We start from the raw sequence: 18,680 nt of genomic DNA, 5'->3' as shown, positions 1-18,680 counted from the left end.
TTGAATGCTCGAATGAAATATGATCCTGCTTATGCTACTTCACGTATCTTTATTACTGATAAGGATTATGATTTCTCTATTGATCCTGAGATAATTACTTTGGTTGAATCTGATCCTTTCTATGGCTATGAATCTGAAACTATTATGGCACATCTTACTAAATTAAATGATATAGCTACCGTGTTCGCTAATGATGAGAAAACTCGCTACTATTATATCCTTAAATTATTTCCATTCTCATTAAAGGGTGATGCTAAGATATGGTTTAATTCTCTTGATCCTGGTTGTGTGCGTAGTCCCTAGGATATGATTTATTACTTCTCTCATAAATATTTCCCTGCTCATAAGAAACAAGCTACTTTAAGGGAAATATATAATTTTGTGCAAATTGAAGAAGAGAGTCTCCCACAAGCTTAGGGGAGGCTTCTCCAATTACTTAATGCTTTGCCTGATCATCCTCTCAAGAAAAATGAAATACTTGATATCTTTTATAATGGACTAACCGATGCTTCTAGAGATTACCTGGATAGTTGTGCTGGTTGTGTTTTCAGGGAAAGAACTGTTGATCAAGCTGAAATTATATTGAATAATATGTTGACTAATGAAAATAATTGGACACTTCCTGAACCAACTCCTAAGCCAACTCCAAAGAAAAGGGTTATTCTATTTCTCAGCCCTGAAGATATGCAAGAGGCAAAGAAATCTATGAAAGAAAAAGGTATAAAAGCTGAAGATGTTAAGAATTTACCTCCTGTTGAAGAAATAGATGGTCTTAATTCAGCACCTATTGAAGAAACACATGGTTTCGATAACCCGACACAGGTAGTAAAGGTAAATTCTCACTATAGATATGATAAAGCTGAAATCCCTCCTGCTAAGTTTGCTAGCCAATGTTTGGATGAATTTCATAACTTTATGGTTAAGCAAGAAGATTTTAATGCTTATGTTGGTTGTGATAGCCTGATTTTTGCCCTCTCTATTTTGCCTGAGATTCATTTGGATTTATTTTGAAAGTTGGGTTTTTAAAATCTTTTTGAGGGAGTCCTGGATTATGGGGTGTCCGGATGGCCGGACTATATCTTCAGCCGGACTCCTGGACTATGAAGATACAAGATTGAAGACTTCGTCCCGTGTCCGGGAGGGACTTTCCTTGGCATGGAAGGCAAGCTTGGCGATACGAATATGCAGATCTCCTACCATTGTAACCGACTCTATGTAACCCTAACCCTACCCGGTGTCTATATAAACCGGAGGGTTTTAGTCTGTAGGCCAACATACACATCAACAATCATACCATAGGCTAGCTTCTAGGGTTTAGCCTCCTCGATCTCATGGTAGATCTACTCTTGTACTACCCTATCATCAATATTAGTCAAGCAGGACGTAGGGTTTTACCTCCATCGAGAGGGCCCAAACCTGGGTAAAACTTCGTATCCCTTGCCTCATGTTACCATCCGGCCTAGACGCACAGTTCGGGACCCCCTACTCGAGATCCGCCGGTTTTGACACCGACATTGGTGCTTTCATTGAGAGTTCCTCTACGTCGTCGCCGTCAGGCTCGATGGCTCCTACGATCATCAATAGAGATGCAGTCCAGGGTGAGACCTTCCTCCCCGGACAGATCTTCGTCTTCGGCGGCTTCGCACTGCGGGCCAATTCGCTTGGCCGTCTGGAGCAGATCGAAAGCTACACCCCTGGCCCGAACTGCGTCGAACTTATAGATTGTGGCTCCATTCTTTTACTTGTGAGGCCATTCATTCATGTATCCTTAAAATATTTTACTGGAATATGCATGCATGGCTCTGCCTTTTCATTTCAGTTTCAGTACTAAGAAACACGCATGTCTTGAGATTCAGAGCACGCATGATCTGTGATTGCCGAGGAGGAACATCAGCTACCTGCAAAAGACAAGACCTTCTTATAGTCTTCTTACATGTTACATCAACACCACTGTACCAAATACAAACCGAAACTAGTGAGTTTTTGATCATCCATTCCTTACACACATCAGCTGGCTGGTAGGTAACAAAGCTAGCTAAATCGACATGCACGCTTACAACCAAAGAATTCTGATCAAGTACCTGATACCATCTTCAGCATTTCAGTCAGCACAATAAGCACATGACATGAGCCTTCCGAATTCTGAAGTTTCCATTTAGGCATACTGAGGACATGACATGAGCCTTATGCACCCAAAAGGGATAAGTAAGTTGATCCTGGCTAACCATCGCTGGCTTATCAATACCCGTAGACTAGCATAATGTGCCAACGAATCACCAGGTTAATTTGATGTTACAGCCTATCAATAATGTCCTCAATGTTTCTTGCTTCTCTAGGATGGTTAACTCTAGTTTTGAATCCATTGAGTCGATAGAGAGACGGCAATTTTTTTTGTCTCCTTGCCATTGGATGACGACGTATTCCCATTTGCTTTTTAACCTATCATCCGGACGGATTTCATAATAGTGGCGCTGCGGATTCAACGTGATAGCTATTGGACCTGAATCGATAATCTTGCACGGCTACTCGCGAAATTTCATGACCTTCTCAAACAGCTCACGGGTAGAATCACAGCGAAGCCCTTCAGCAGTTGACTCTTCGGTCCATGGCTCCTTGGTAAGTGGGAGCGTATGGGCCGAGCCATACTTTATCGACAGACCGAGAGCATACGCCCGCTGGTGCGGCTTCAGCACAACATCACTTGGGAGTAATGCTTATTAGTAAATGTGGTCGTATGCATCACGCTGATGTAGAGGCCAGGGATCTTCCCCTTTAAAAAAAACCACTTGGGGGTAAGAAAGTTGGGATATTGCTGGCCTCGAATGGAATTCCAATTTGAGTAATCAAAAGGGATATGTTATAAATACTTGCTTCAGTTTCCCTAAGGAACCCTCGGCCAGCAGCAGAGAGAATCAATGCCACTTGTTATCTCGATGCTATGCTAGTTGTCTTGATACTATCGCTATGTCGCGCTACCTACCATTTGTTATCAAGCCTCCCAAATTGCCATGTTAGCCTCTAATCTTTTCACCCATTCTAGCAAAGCGTTGTTTGGCTATGTTATCGATTTGCTCAGCCCCTCTTATCGCGTTGCTAGTTGCAGGTGCAGTTGCAGTTTGTTCCATGTTGGGACATGGATATCATGGGATTTCACAATATTTCTTATTTAATTAATGCACATATATACTTGGTAAAGGGTGGAAGGCTCGGCCTTTTGCCTGGTGTTTTGTTCCACTCTTGCCGCCCTAATTTCCGTCATATCGGTGTTATGTCCCTTGATTTTGCGTCCCTAACACGATGAGGGTTTATGGGCCCCTCTTGACAGTTAGCTTTGAATAAAACTCTTTCAGTAAGGCCCAACATTGGTTTTACCATTTGCCTAATAACAACTAAAACTTGTATAGGGACTTTCCGGACCCTGTGGACTTAATCAACCCCTCAGGCCAGTGCTCCTCATGAGTGTTTGTCCAAACTAGAGCACCTTGCGGCGTTCCTTGGGCAACTTGGGTCTCAGCGACCGTAAGCTTAGCTCATCCGTCGTGTCGTGAGACGAGATACGCGCGGCTACTATCAGGGTGTCGACACGTCGGAAGGTCTTGCTGGTTTTGTTTTACCATTGTCGAAATGTCTTGTGCACCGGGATCCCGAGGTTGATCGGATGTCCCGCGATGGAGGATTGTCTCCGCGGATCATGAGCTTGTCATGAGCTAAGTTGGCACACCCCTGCAGGGTTTAATCTTTCGAAAGTCGTGCCCGCAGTTATGTGGCAGATGGGAATTTTTAATATCCGGTTGTAGAGAACTTGAAATCAGACTCGAATTAAAATACACCAACCGCGTGCGTAACCAGGATCGTCTCTTTTCGAATGAGTTTGAGAAAAGAACACGGTGGGGTTATGTTTGAACGTAAGTAGTTCATGATCACTTATTGATCATTACTAATTTGCGACTGATTGCGTAGTTTCTCATCTTATTCTTGTACTCGTAAGTTAGTCACCATACATTGCTTAGTCGCTTGCTGCAACCTCACCACTTACCCTTTCCATACCCATTAAGCTTTGCTAGTTTTGATACCCATGGTAATGGGATTGCTGAGTCCTCGTGGCTCACAAATTAATACAACAACAGTTGCAGGTGCAGGTTATGCGATGATCATGACGTGAGAGCGATGTTTACTTGTTTTGGAGTCCTTCTTCTGCTTCTTCTTCGATTGAGGGATAGGTTCCTGGTCGGCAGCCTGAGCTAGCAGGATGGATATTGCTTGAGTTTCTGCTTTGTGTTGCATCCGTAGTCGGATGTGGTTCTCAAGTATGATGTATTGTTGTATTCATGTGGCATTGTGTGCCTTTGTATGTATCCCCAACTATTATGTAATGGTACGATGTAATGATATCCACTTTACAAAAGCGTCTCCAATATACGTTTCTATCCTTGGTGGAACCTTCGAGTTCCTTTAGAATAAGGTTGCATATTAGACGTGACAACTAGTACACCTATTTACATATTATGAAATAAAAATACATGGTGGTTGTCATTTTTAAATATGATTACAAAGTTTCAAATCGGCCGACTTTTCTCAAACTCTGACCGGGTTTTGAAACTCTGACCGGATTCTGCTATTTTTCTCTTCTATTTTATATTTATTTAATTATTTTAAAATGTTCAGTGTGCATTTCAGAATTGTTTAATGTGTATTAAAATTTCACTGGATATTTAAAATAAGTTTCACTGTGTATAAAAAATGTTCATTATTTCATTTAAAAATTTGTGTAGTGTGTTCTCGAAAAAAATGTTCGTCGCATATTAAGAAATGTTAAGCTTATATTAAAAAAATCAGTGTGCAATTGAAAAATTATTCATGAATAGTTTTTGAATTAGTGAGCATTTTTGGAGTATGTGAACTTTTTAAAAAAATTGTGAACTTTCATTAACATTTTTTGAGGAAAATAAAACCAGACTTCAACTATTCTGAATATCAATGCGTGGAAACTCAGAAGAAGCTACGCTATGCTGTTACTAGGACGTCCATTGGCGTGAAGCCGCGAACTGTAGGCGGCCGCTAGGTATTGCTCATAACGTGCGATACATAGCATCGAGCAATCGTGATGTGCGGGGGAGTGAAACTGAGTGATGCGGTCTGGGCTCTGCAATTGGGCCCGTATGTATGTATGGCTCGATCGATTTGCCGCTTCAATCAGTTTGAGAACCTGATTCATACTCCCTTCGTTTCAAATTACTTGTCACAAGTATGGATATATCTAGATGTATTTTAGTTCTAGATACATCCATTTTTGCGACGAGTAATTTGGAACGGAGGGAGTAAGTAGATTGTGGCTCCCTCCGTTTGTTTTTCAGTACTGAGGTGTCATTTAGTTTTGATTCATAAGTAGATTGTGGCTCCATTTAGTACTCCCTTTGTTTGTTTTTATAAGACATTTCAGGGCTTGCTTGCTTTGTACGTACAGTGTCTGGATGTCTAAAACGTTTTATAAAAATGAACGGAGATAGTATTTAGTACTAGTTTCACCTCCTTTTTGAAAAAAGAAGAAAAGTTAACTAATTTGCCTAGTGTAGGACCGCCAAACATATTTGGAGGCAGCGCGATGTTTATCCTAGGACCGAAGAAAGTTAACTAATTTGGAATGGATCAACATCAGACGTACACGTACGGACCGACGACTCCGCCGTCGCGGGCAAAGAGAAGAAGGGCATCTCACGTCGACACCACCTTAAGTAGTACCTCTGTTTATTTTTACAAGATGTTTTCGACTTTCAGACACTGTTCAAAAACAGCACAAATCAAGTTGTCTGAATGTCTTATAAAAACAAACGGAAATATATTGACCCATTCCAGGTCCAGGTGAGCAGCAGTGCGTACTCTTTTGTGTGCTCAAACCATCGAGAAATACAAAGGGTACACTCTCTTATTACAGGCGAAATTGTTCATCTCGTCAGACAGTTCACTCTCTGAATCTGAACAAGCAAATATATACCAAGGTGGCATTGTCTGGGAGCTCAGGCGGTAGTTCGTCTTGGGCTTGAGCTTGGACCCAATCCAATCCAATCCAACTCCATCTATTCAGAGTTAATCGCCAACTGCAACCAACCGTCTTGAGATTCAGATTCAGAGCACGCATGCAACATCAAGACCAGCCCACACTTGTTAGTCTTGTCACATCAACACCACCTTAATTACACTACCAAACTCAAACGAAACTGAGCAATTAATTAATATGCTCCTTCTCAAACCATCTAAGAAATTTACATACAGCAGGTGGAGTCAAGTCCAGAGGGACAGATGAAATTAATTGTAAGTGAGTGAGTTCAAAGCTGCATGCATGCCCACCTGATTCTCTTATAACCAGGAAGGTCTTCTGGGAGCTCAGGCGGCACTTGGTCTTGGCCTTGGGTGTGCACCTGGCATCTGGTCCAGCAACCTCCCAGTGTTCCCAATCCAGCTCCATGCTGTCCAGTGCCAGAACGCCCTCCAGCAGCTTCAGCTTTGGCCTTTGGGCAATCCGCTGATCCGCTTCATCTCAGGGCACTAGTACACATTCAGCTCCACAACCCAAGGAAAGTTCTCCACATATTCTAGGACGCACAATGCATGGTTCTCAGATTATGCCTGCGGTCACTAGCAAGTCCTCGGGGAAGGTGTGTCAGCTTGCAGTCCCTGAGGTAGAGAAGCTCCAGAGCTGGCATGGCTATGACACTGCTCTGCTCTGCTCCTCCTCCCAGCCCCACTCCTTCCATCCGGACAGCCCTCGTAACTCTAATTCTCTCAGACTGGGGAATGCGACACCTCTGTCTCCCGTTGCTGCATCATGGGTCTGGAAGTCAGGCCCGACATGCTCGATGGCTGGAGCATCTATATCCAATACCCGTAGACTAGCAAAATTTGCCAATGAACCACCAGGTTTAATCGAGCTCATAGTCTATCAATAATAATGTCCTCAATGTTTCTTGCTTCTCTAGGATGCTCAACTCTACTTTGGGATGAAATATACAGAGATGGTGAAATTTTTGGTTTTCCGAAAGAAGATTTCTTATGTCACCTTCATCCTTGTGAACCACCAATGCTTCTTCCTTAGCCATAAATTGAGCAAATGAGCGGACGGCATCATGCAAGGTGTACTCCCATATGTTCTCATTTGAATCATCGGGCTCCAAAAGATTCCTCGCGACTAACTCCCAATGATAATCAGCCCCAGCCCCTATTTGTTCGACATGATAATAGTAGGTCTGACCCCGACCTACCATCATGTTGAACAAACTCTTCACTTATCCACATGCTAATAACTGTATCCTTTTCAAAACCTGAACCCTTTGGCAAAAGTCAGTAGTACAGAAAGCATTGCTTCCACTTTGGAGATAAATCATCGTAGCTTAAGCTTACTGAGTAGTTTAGTTCCTCTTGTGACCCGTCTTCTTCTTTCCAGCCAAGATTCTTGTGTAAAACAATCTCCGAGTCACGTTCCATAGGATCTCTTCTGCTTAAGACTCCACCCATAACTTTAATAGCAAGTGGTAACCTGCCACATATTTTTACAACCTTCATCCCAATATCTTTCAGCTCATCAAAATCACTTCCACACCAACCTGCCAACAGTATAGGACAACTTAGTACTGATGTATGAGCTACATCTTTTTGGATAGAAAAGAAGAAAATTATCTTTGATCAAAACAACACGTGTAGTACTTCTATAGAAATATAATGCCCCATAGTAAAATTTTGAAATTCTGTGGTGTCCATAAATATGAAAACACTACACATTTTAGATGAAAAACAGTGATATGCATAATCAGAATTAAAATTTCAAAATTTAGAAAATCTAATTACATATTAAGTGCCCCATATTAAGCAGCACATTGACATACTACAAAGTACAAACTAATCTTTCAAAGAAAAAAAAGTATACTAGGAACACAGAACTAGTTGGGGTACTGTACTGATTAATCTGAGATTGACATATTAAGTAGCATAGCATACAAAGAGAAGAGAGGTCATCTCTTCTTACGTCCACACCACCCTAATTACCAAACTCAAACTCAACAAATCAGCAGCATTCAGTTTCAGTTTCAGAACCTGAAACTGACCTCACTGACTGAGGTGTCATTCAGTTTGAAGTCATAACTTATAGATTTTGGCTCCATTTATTTATTTGACCATTCATCTATCCATGTGATGTGCCCAAACGAAGCTTGCTCAAATTAAAATGTGTGTAGGCTGCTTCGCCACAGATTAAAATGGCAGCTAGTTGTCAGCCTTAAAAGATTTTACTGGAACTTGGCAGCTAGTTTGTCAGCCTTAAAATGAACAAACACCACTGTACCAAACTCAAACCATCCGGAAATTGTATTCACATAACCTCCCTTATTACATATCTTACTTGAGCATAGGGACGTCCGATGGCGTTACAGGCGAAAAATTTCATCTCGTCAGTGAGTTAATCGCCAACTGCAACCAACCATAGACGACTGCCCATGTCTTGAGAGTTAGAGCACGCATGCAACAACGGGGTGAGGAGGAACAAGATAGAGCTGACAGATGGGACCCACACCAGCTACCTGCAAAACAGAACACCATCTTAGTCTTGTTACTTCTCACATCAACGCCACTGTACCAAACTTAAACTGAAACTGAAACCGTACAAATCAGCAGCCAAAAGATTAGATTTTTTTTCGAACTACATGCTTAGACTGAACAATAAATCTACTGACCCAGCTGAGCAGCAATCAATCCTCGCGCTCAAACAAGAAATTTACATACAAGTGAAAGGACATTGAACACTCTTACTATAAAATTTTTAAGCATACAGACAGCCTCTCGCCGGTGAGTTGAAATTAACGGACCATGGCCCATGGGAGGTTACTGACTAGATGCCGGGTGTACATCCCAAGACCAAGAGATATCAAGCCGTAACACCGGAGGTGCCATTTCCTTAAACCATCAATCAACGAATTGAAATAGAGATATCGGTATCTTCCAATCTGCCACAAGGATCTAGTCGCCAGTATCTTTGCCTTCTTCCCAACTTATCCCAGCATTCCTTGTAAGCGTTGCTATCACTACGAAAAAGCAAGCCTACTTACTACGTGTTTTCCTCTATTGGCAAATACGCATATACTGACCTACTCACGTGCATATCTTGCATAAAGCCTTCCCCTAAAAAAACAAACTCGCCCGTATCTTCCTAGTCCTTGTTGCCAGCCCTACTCGACTTTACTCGACTATTTAGAAAAAGCTACTACTTGAATGCATACTTTTACTATTATTTAAAGGAAAAACAAAAACTATTTCTGAGTTTATGCCCCACCAACAGAGCAAAAGAACGCTCAAATGAGGAACTAGAATATGAAAGTGCAAAATATCCTACCGAACAAAGAAAGCACTATATCTCATTTTTAAAATCTGGTAAAAATTCTTCAACCTAACTCAACACAACTATATTTCGACTGTATATGTATGTTTGTAACGTGCCACAAAACCATCTTAAGATTAGACAGTTATCAATCAGCAAACGCATTGACCACATGCAAAAAAGAAAGACGGATCTCCTTCCTTTTATTCGGTGCTTTCCTTTTATAAGTCACTGCTATTCTTCCTTGACCCTTCTTACCTTTGCTAGATTTTGCATTCCCCTCATTACTATTCGGCTCAGTATTATCTTCACCTTTGGAATTGCTTCCACCAGAAGTAGACGACAAGTACCGTAGATGTTAGAATTTCGTATATAGCAAATTCAGGTAGTAAGTAATGGAACTGTAGCATGCAAAGGGACTGTACCATGGAAATTGAGAAGAAATCTCCATCAAGTTTTTCCATTTTATGCCATATGAATAAGAGATTCCTTTTAGTTAGAAAGCTCGCGTAGAAGTTTGCTATCAAAGACCTCGGTATTCTTTTCATCCGCGGTTTCCCACTTCTCTGTCTCTGGGTGCATACCTCTACCAGAGGTTATGCGCCAGCTTGGGAAAGCCTTAAGTTATATCTTAATCTGTCTTGCAAGGTAGATTGGATCATGTCCGCGATAGAAGTTGCGGAGGAATGAAACGACGATTTCGGTATAGGAAGAGAAAGGGATTGTGCTTTCGACCGTGGCGAGATAGGATAGACTTGGGATTCTTTCTTGGCCCTTGATTGCCAACACTCTGGGGCTGAATTAATTAATGAAACTAATAGGAAGGATTGGGATGATGAACTGGTGAGATTCTTTCTTTCGCTGACTGACCAAGGTAATTAATTCCTTCCATTGGCCAGGCGGGTAAGCAAGGAGACGACGTTCTCATTAAAAAAAATGAAATATGCCATGCCGAATTCAAAAACAACTCCTTAAACTCCGTCGTTTACCGACATCCTCTCGGCTATCATACGTCCTCCGCTTATCTCTCTTAGGCATAGGCATCTCAACACATTCCTCCTTCCGAGTTGCTTGTCCGAACTTGGCTCTTTAGTAAAACGAAGGAGCTGCTAAGCTATTATTAGGTATCAATTTAGGAGCCTTTTGTCATTTCCAACTACATTATTGTGAGCATTCGGAACCCGTTCCTACGCGGTCATCAAATTGGCTGGCTTTGGACCCTCGATCGCAGCAATGAACTCAGCGTCCCACTTAACTTACTTTTGGTACTTTTGAATCTTGTCCCATCCCATAGCTTCACAAGTGAATCTACCTATGGATCCATAAAGTTGATCATTACTTTTCAAATTCTTATTTCATGTGTCCGCCATAGCGCTTATCTATCTCCTGGTCTGATTCATCTTTGGAATGTAACCGGACATATTACAAGGCGAAAAAACAGTGATTTCATCGATTCCGGATTGCCCAGTGTCTCCCTTTCCCTCTTTCCTTTCACTTTCCTCGCATAACGAAAGCATGATTTACCCGAGCCGAGTATCTTGTTAGAGTAGTAGATTCCGCGCTCGAGATGATGTGTGTGACCGGGCAGGAGATTCTTTTACTCCAAAGCCGTTGCGCGGGTTTGTGTGTGACAACTATGTCGATCAGTTTTTAAAGACGCCCAGAAACTATGTCTACAGATTCCGGCAGAGAGTACAAGTGGTGCCATCGGAGGAAGCTGACAACCTCAGAACAAGAATGGAAAAAGGATTGATTACTCGACGAAGTAGTACCAACAGGATATATTAATCACTAGGTTACGGTAATATGTGCTTGTCTCCGAAAAGAAGGATAAAAGGATAGATTAGCAAAGCAGTCACTCCCAACGGCAGATGAAAACGATACCGACACATCTACTAAATCATCTTAACAACCTTGAAGATACGGGATTATATAATCAACTCATTTAGTTGATAGATCATTATTGGATTCTTTTTATTGTGACCAAGATCCATGAAATAGCTCTCTTTATACTACGTTATAACTAGCGGATACTTCCCATTCTTATGTCTTCTTTCCTTATTACGACTCCTGTGCTTAGATAAAATACGACGTTTGAGTTTGGACATAGCCAATTGCTACTTACGGTGCTAGGCCTTTTCAAGCAATGGAAGGCAGACTTGAATGCCAATCAGACATGGCCAGAAGCTTAGATAATATCACTAGTTTCTCTTGTTTATCACTTAATAAATAGTCTTATTTGTCCCAGGGAGCGAGGAGACAAGATGACAGGTTGAGTAGAGAAAGGTGGGTCATTGTCCCAACGTAGTAGTATTTTTGTTTTCAGCTGATCTATATAAAAATAATAGAATAAATAAAGGCAAAGGATTTGGTTCAGTCGTCAAGTAAAGATTTCCTTTACCCAGAGTTGGGAACTCTGAATAGTTGTTTGAATACCGACTGCCTTCCTTGCGCTTCAATTCCTCTTATCCAATCCAACTTCCCTTGGGAGCCAAGCAGAAAAGCAAGTCCTCTAGTTATGGATGCAGTACTCACCTCACTAAACTTAGGAAGAACTAATTCAAGTAGAATTACAAATAGCGAGAAGTGGATGAAAAAGGGATCGAGCCTAGCTCGAAAACAGCTGCTCCTTCCCTCTTTCTTGCTTGCTTTACTCGGTATTCAGTGAAAGATTAGGCTTGGTAATTACAGTTACCAATGGTAAGGATTGGCACGTGAACTTTCCTTTTTATCGAGCTCGAAAAAGCAATGGGTGGGTTGGCTGTGAAAGGAGAGTAGAGTTTTTGAGTTTTGTAAGAAAAGTACTGGGTGAGGCTCCTCACATCCATAACATATTATCTGTACTCTTTTTCAAGCATGCCTCTTTTTAATGACTCTCTTTTTCAACTTCATTGTGGCATTTCATTCTGTTATCGACTAATGGTTGACACTGGAGAAGAGAAGCATTGAAGGCTCCTTCCATAGATTCCAAAGCCCTGTTTGCTATTATCAGAATATTTTGACTCCCTTGTTGTCTTATTGATCTGACCAACCGCAATAACAACATTGCCATTCGGGGTTACGTGAGTCGGAGTATTAAATAAATGGAATATTCCAGCAGGAGCAACCGAACCATCTTCTCGTTGTCCTTCCATTCTTCTGACCCATAAAATAGCTCTTGGTCATAAGAATCCAGCCGGAGTTCGAAATCGGAGATAAGAATTGAATCGATTTCAGGCACTTCCCTCAAGCCGAAACCGGAACAGGAAACTTGTAACTTCTAGCCGAGAAGGATAAGAGAGGTTTGTCTTGCTTTGTCTTATAGTGATTGTGTGCCAGGGGTCAGCAAAGAGACAGGACGCTATTGTCCCGGACTACTTGGACTAGTCTACTAGGACTCGGGGGAAGAGACTTGTTTGTGATAGGACGAGAGATCAAGTACAGTGTTCGGTTCAAACTAGGCAACCTCTTCGTTATAAGACCGAGAATAGTATATGCCCCGTCTCACCACTAGCTAGGGCCACCTGCATTAGGAAACTAAGGAAGAGTCGTATGGCTAAGGAATTCAGGGCTGATAGAGCTCTTGGGAAGAAGTCAGTATCCAGCTTTCTTTCATTGATATCACAATAACAAGCGAGGAAAGGACAGTCTTTCAAGAGAAGATAGGTCTGTTTTTCATTAAGGAATTGCGGCGAGTATTGCTTGTTTCCCAGATCCGGTATCAGGACCTGTCGATAGATGGGATGGACCCACCCGTTTGACTCTTATGAATTGATAGTTAGATACTATTGCTAAAGGAAAGTAAAGATAGTGGTTTGTGTTGCAAAAAGCTAGTTCAAGGTCAGGCTCCGTCAAACAGAGTCGTCAAGAACGAAAAGCTGAAAGAATGATGTGTCAAACAGTGATTGCGCACAGAGGTTAGTTAAGTATAGGAACTATTGTCCCTAACGAGAAGTATGCTGCTGTCCCAATAAAAGGATAGTTGGACGGTATCGATTGAGGGAATAGGGATAGGTGGTTAAACGCGATGCTGCGCCTAACTATATAGAACGGTGATCCATGAAGAGAAGTCGGCCAGCTATTAAGTCAGAGAAGTCATCAACCTATTACTAGTGTCAGTTCTGTTAAGAGAAGTCATCAACCTATTACTAGTGTCAGTTCTCTTCTTCCTCTCTACCAATTGAAAGTAAGTATTGATTTCGCCTAATAGGGACAAAGAAAAGTAGGGTGGTCAAGTACAGTATGCCTGGAGTTCGTAGTGCCCACTAGATATCATTGGCAAGTTATAGAAGTCTTTCTCTCTTCTGAGATATCATTGGTCAGTGCAGCGAGGGGCAACCATCATTTCTATTGCTCTGTAAAGAAAAGATAGGACAAGGGTCTTGCTCCACCCAATGGAGATAAAGCACGGGGATCCGTTAAGGGCGTATTGAATCGATAAGAAGCACTTGAATTCTAGTGGGCCCGGCTACCCAACACTAGCCCCGGATCATTTATGTATTATCAATTGATAGTAGGGGCAGGCAGGGGAAACTCTTTATATCAGTTAAGTAAACTACGGATTGTATTGTGGGCAGGGATCCTACTTCTATAGCGAAGTAAAGAAGTGTGGAATGCGCTATCTCGAAGTAAAGAAGTGTGGCTTGATAGATAAGTTGCACAAACCTTTGAGCTCGATACGATATAGTCGATCGATTAGTTCATAGACGGGAAGCTCCATTCTCCCATTGTTCGGGACTCTCATTGTTCTGTTCAGAAAGTAGTCGGCATCTTCCTTTATTCAATTAGCAAGGCAGTGCTGGTTGATTTCATCATTTCTAGGTATACCCTCTCCCTTTTCTACGAAGGTTTGCTGCTCCGCCTGCACCAGTGAATTATTCTATTCTTCTCCTTTGGTTCAGTCTGCGGGGAAATCAGAATTCACCATTGAATCCTGTGGATCAGCTCCCTTACATAATAATATTTCACTGTATCAGCTACGAGGGGAAAATCTGAAAGACAGAGGATAGAGAGTGAGAGAAAGAGTGTGAGACTTGCGCCGCTCTCCATTTCGAGGGGATTTTGACGATTCTGGGGTGATTGAACTATTTCTTTACCTGTTCAATTTCTAACGAATCAAGATATCCTCTTGTTCCGGTATAAATAGTAGCTATCTGCTCTTCCACTGGGAGAGGATTTGCCTGGGATTGTTTAAGCAATTCCCTTAATCGTCGACCCCTTGCCAATTGATTCTGACTTGTTTTATCGAGAGCAGAGGCGAATAATAGGCTTGTCACTCTGCGAATTGAGCTAGTTCCAATTTGAATTTGCCAGCTACTTGTTTCATGGCTTTAATTTGAGCCGCGGATCCTACTCTGGAAACTGAAATACCCACATTAATAGCGGGTCGAATTCTGGCATGGAATAGATCCGCAGATAAGAATATTTGTCCATCTGTAATGGAGATTACATTAGTAGGAATATAGGCGGAAACGTCTCCAGATTGAGTCTCAACTATTGGTAAAGCGGTCATACTTCCTTCGCCTAAAAGAGAATTTAATTTCGCGGCTCTTTCTAAAAGGCGTGAATGCAAATAAAAAACATCCCCTGGATAAGCCTCACGGCCGGGACTTAATAGAAGGGACATTTGGCGATAAGCTTGTGCCTGTTTGGAGAGATCATCATAAATTATTAAAGTATGCCGTTCGCGGTACATAAAATACTCAGCCAGGGCTGCTCCCGTATAAGGAGCGAGGTATTGTAATGTAGCAGGTGAATCCGCCATTTCAGCTACTACAATAGTGTATTCCATGGCCCCCTCCTCATGGAAAGTAGTTACTACTTGAGCTACGGAGGATGCTCTTTGACCGATAGCTACATAAACACATATTACACCTTGCCCTTTTTTCTTGAGAATTGTATCTGTGGCTACTGCTGTTTTGCCAGTCTGTCTGTCCCTAATAATGAACTCTCGCTGACCGCGCCCTATAGGGATCATCGAATCGATAGCAATAAGCCCTGTTTGAAGAGGTTCGTATACGGAACGCCTGGAAATTCTACTTGGAGCAGGAGATTCAATTAAGCGAGATTCGGAAGCTACAATTTCGCCTCTCCCATCAATAGGTTTAGCCAGAGCATTTATAACACGACCCAAGTTATATACGCTCACGGGTATCTGAGCAATTCTTCCTGTTGCTTTTACAAAACTTCCCTCTTGATGCTAAACCATAGCTCTAACTGAGTAAAATTCCACAATTTCTAAGAACGATATGCTTTTTTGCATTTTCCACTGTGAAAGCTTCTCTCAATCCCTCCCTAGTCCTTTCTTTCCTGGGCACAGGCTTACCTGGTTGACCGCCCACATTCATTCATTGTTCGTTCTGTTGTGGAATTGAACCACAGAGCTAGCGCAATTGGGATTTAGAGTCCCATGCGTGAAACTAACGAGGATTTTCAGTCCTCTGCTCTACCAGCCAGAACCTAGAAGGACACTTCACACCCGATTTGACACAGCTAGACTGGAAACACTGCTTGTCAAGAGCACAGACCCCAGTATAGAATACTTTTTTGAGTATGTTGGTAAGGTCCGGTCATCCGCTTCTGTGCTTGCACTTCTGCGTAACTAGGGGTGCAAGTCCAGTACAGCGTACTTTCATAATTGAATCAAAAGCGTCGATACATGAAAAATCTCTATATACGATATTTATGACACAGAATGTTGTTCTTTCAACATGATTCCTGAACAATTTTGTCATTGTAACTGACTCTCCGTTCTCTCCGTTCCACTTTGGTTTTCGACTAATAATTACCATGATGAATTTCTCTTACTGCTTGGTTCCGCATTGGATTTTGGAAACTTTTGTTTAGAAAGTGGTGTCACGACCGTGGGGATCAAATGGATGGTTCAGGAAAGTCTAGTGAAGCGGCACGGTCTAATCATATAGATGACCATAGTGGTATGGTTCCATAGAAAACTACTGGAGGCCATTACCGCCACCGAAATGGTTTCCATGCTCCGTTGGATGATTTGACGATATCGCAGTATCAAGCTAGAACGGTTTCAATTTGTAGGACGGGAAAGAAACCTCATCCTTTGGTGCACACTAACCGATGAAGCTCAACCCTCTCTCGAACTGAGCTATTTCCGCTTTTTCGAACAAAAAGTTCGAGTAGTTCAGTGAAAAAACGGTCAAGCTTTCTTCCATCCTTCCTAGCTCCTCGAGCTTGCCCCCGCTCGACGCCTTTTTCATTGTTCGTTCTGAGGTGGATTCGAACCACTCTCTCCGTTTGGATTTCGAGTCCAAAAGGCCCGGCGAAAGAGGATTTTCAGTCCTATGCCCGCTGCCAGCCAGAACGGGATTTTTCCACTTCACACCCACACAATCGGGATTTGATGAAATAGCTACGTTTTTTTCTTATTTGATTCGGATACTGTCAATCTACTGTCCATCTTTCTCTTTAGTTTTCTCCTTTCTTTCTCCTCAACCTATCTCCATTGGATGGACTTACGAAAGAATAATATCTAATCTCCCCATCGTGGTTAGGATCCCATGAACCAGGAGCGCCAGCACCGGTTCCTCGATCTTCCTACTGGAGGCATGGTCATGGCTTTCATTCATTCATTTCATTCTTTGTTCTGTTGTGGAATCGAACCACTCAAAGGATTTAGAGTCCTTTTACCAACCAGTCAGAACCAATATTTCTCTGTTATATTCTATTTTTTCTTTGTCAGCTAGCACAATTTGGATTTCGAGTCCAATGCGCTAACGCTTTCTTTAGTTTTCTTGCTCTTTCTCCGGGCTTTGACCATGTCTCCCGAACAATTTCAGTACATATGGCGCAAGACGATTCCACATATATATCAAGGTCGGAATGGGATCGGGTGTTTTCACGTCTCACCGTAGTGCCCGGTTTGTCTTGATTGGTGATTGATAAACAAGAAGGAAAATGGAAAAGTAGAAAATCTACATGTTTATACCGTTGAGGTCCTTAGTTTAGTCAAGTAGGCGAGGGCATTTCCATCGCGAAGGATTCAATCCAGCCACAGGTTCCCCTACGGCTACCTTGTTACGACTTCACCCCAGTCGAAGACCCCACCGTGGTATGCGCCAATAAGACCACCAAAGGCCTTTGTGGCACTAGTGGTACACAGAAGTCATGGGTGATCATTGGTCCGATGCTTCGGGCGAAACCAATTCCCAGGGTGTGACGGGCGGTGTGTACAGGGCCCGGGTACATATTCACCGCAGCATGCTGATCCGCGATTACTAGCGATTTCAACTTCATGTTCCCGAGTTGCAGAGAACAATCCGAACTGAGGCAATCTTTCCGGATTCGCTCCGCCTTACAGCCTTGCTTCCCATTGTCATTGCCATTGTAGCACGTGTGTGGCCTAGCCCATAAGGGCCATGCGGACTTGACGTCATCCCCACCTTCCTCCAGTATCTCACTGGCAGTCCCTCGTGAGTGCGGCACGCACCTTTTTCTTTGTTTCGGAGTGGGGCACGTACTATTACCACTACGTTCCACACCATTTTCTGGCCTTCATGCCGAGTCTTCCTCCGCCGCCAACTCGACGTCGTCGTAACCAATTTCAACCAAACCTCCATGCTCACTGGTACTTTGACGTCACTATAGGTAGGTCTCCGTGGGTCTTGGGCAAGACGACTTCGGTTCACACGTGAAAGTGCTTCGAAAGGCACCGGCTCCCAATGGTGAAATTCTTGCTGAAAGCACAGCTACGTGCTGGCACTCAATCAAGTAGTAGCGCTGGCACGTCACTCGGTGGCAATTTCTCCTTAGGCGCATGTCTCAGCAACACAAAACGAGGGTTTCGCTCGTTATAGGACTTGACCAAACATCTCACGACATGAGCTGACGACAGCCATGCAGCACCTGTATGAAAGTCAGTACCATCCTGTTAAGGACAGGTTTTGTTGTTCATATGTCAAGGGCTGGTAAGGTTTTGCGCGTTGTATCGAATTAAACCACATGCTCCACCGCTTGTGCAGGCCCCCGTCAATTCCTTTGAGTTTCGGTCTTGCGACCGTACTCCCCAGGCGGAGTGTTTCACGCGTTAGCTGGGCCCCTGATCCGCGTAGACCAAGGGCGAACACTCATCGTTTACGGCATGGACTACCAGGGTATCTAATCCTGTTCGCTCCCCATGCTTTCGCACCCCAGCGTCGGTAGGGACCTAGAGAGCTGCCTTCGCTTTTGGCGTTCCTTCGTAGATCTACGGATTTCACCCCTACACACGAAATTCCACTCTCCTCTGTCTCACTCAAGTGAATTGGTTTCGAGAGCATTCCGCCACTTTTTGGCGACTTTCACTTTCAACCCGATTCACCGCCTACGTGCC

At 42.8% G+C, this 18,680-nt stretch overlaps 1 protein-coding gene and 1 pseudogene across 1 annotated transcript in view; both read right to left on the bottom strand.

Annotated features, from left to right (window-relative positions):
• Positions 1 to 5,877: 5,877 nt before the first annotated feature.
• LOC119270058 (histone H3.v1-like) overlaps positions 5,878 to 18,680 on the bottom strand; it is a 48,056-nt gene continuing 35,253 nt past the window's right edge. The window contains exons 4-5 of the transcript XR_005133901.1: positions 8,390 to 8,567; positions 5,878 to 7,598 (exon numbers count right to left, since the gene is read on the bottom strand). The gene's annotated coding sequence lies outside the window, so the exon portion shown is untranslated. The remainder of the gene's footprint in view (positions 7,599 to 8,389; positions 8,568 to 18,680) is intronic.
• LOC119272806 lies at positions 14,425 to 15,683 on the bottom strand (annotated as a pseudogene).

Source organism: Triticum dicoccoides, chromosome 3A (assembly GCF_002162155.2).
Source record: "Triticum dicoccoides isolate Atlit2015 ecotype Zavitan chromosome 3A, WEW_v2.0, whole genome shotgun sequence".
In the NCBI taxonomy this organism is placed as follows: domain Eukaryota; kingdom Viridiplantae; phylum Streptophyta; class Magnoliopsida; order Poales; family Poaceae; genus Triticum; species Triticum dicoccoides.
Note: the sequence above shows the minus strand (reverse complement) of the source record. Positions and strands in the feature narration are given on the sequence as shown.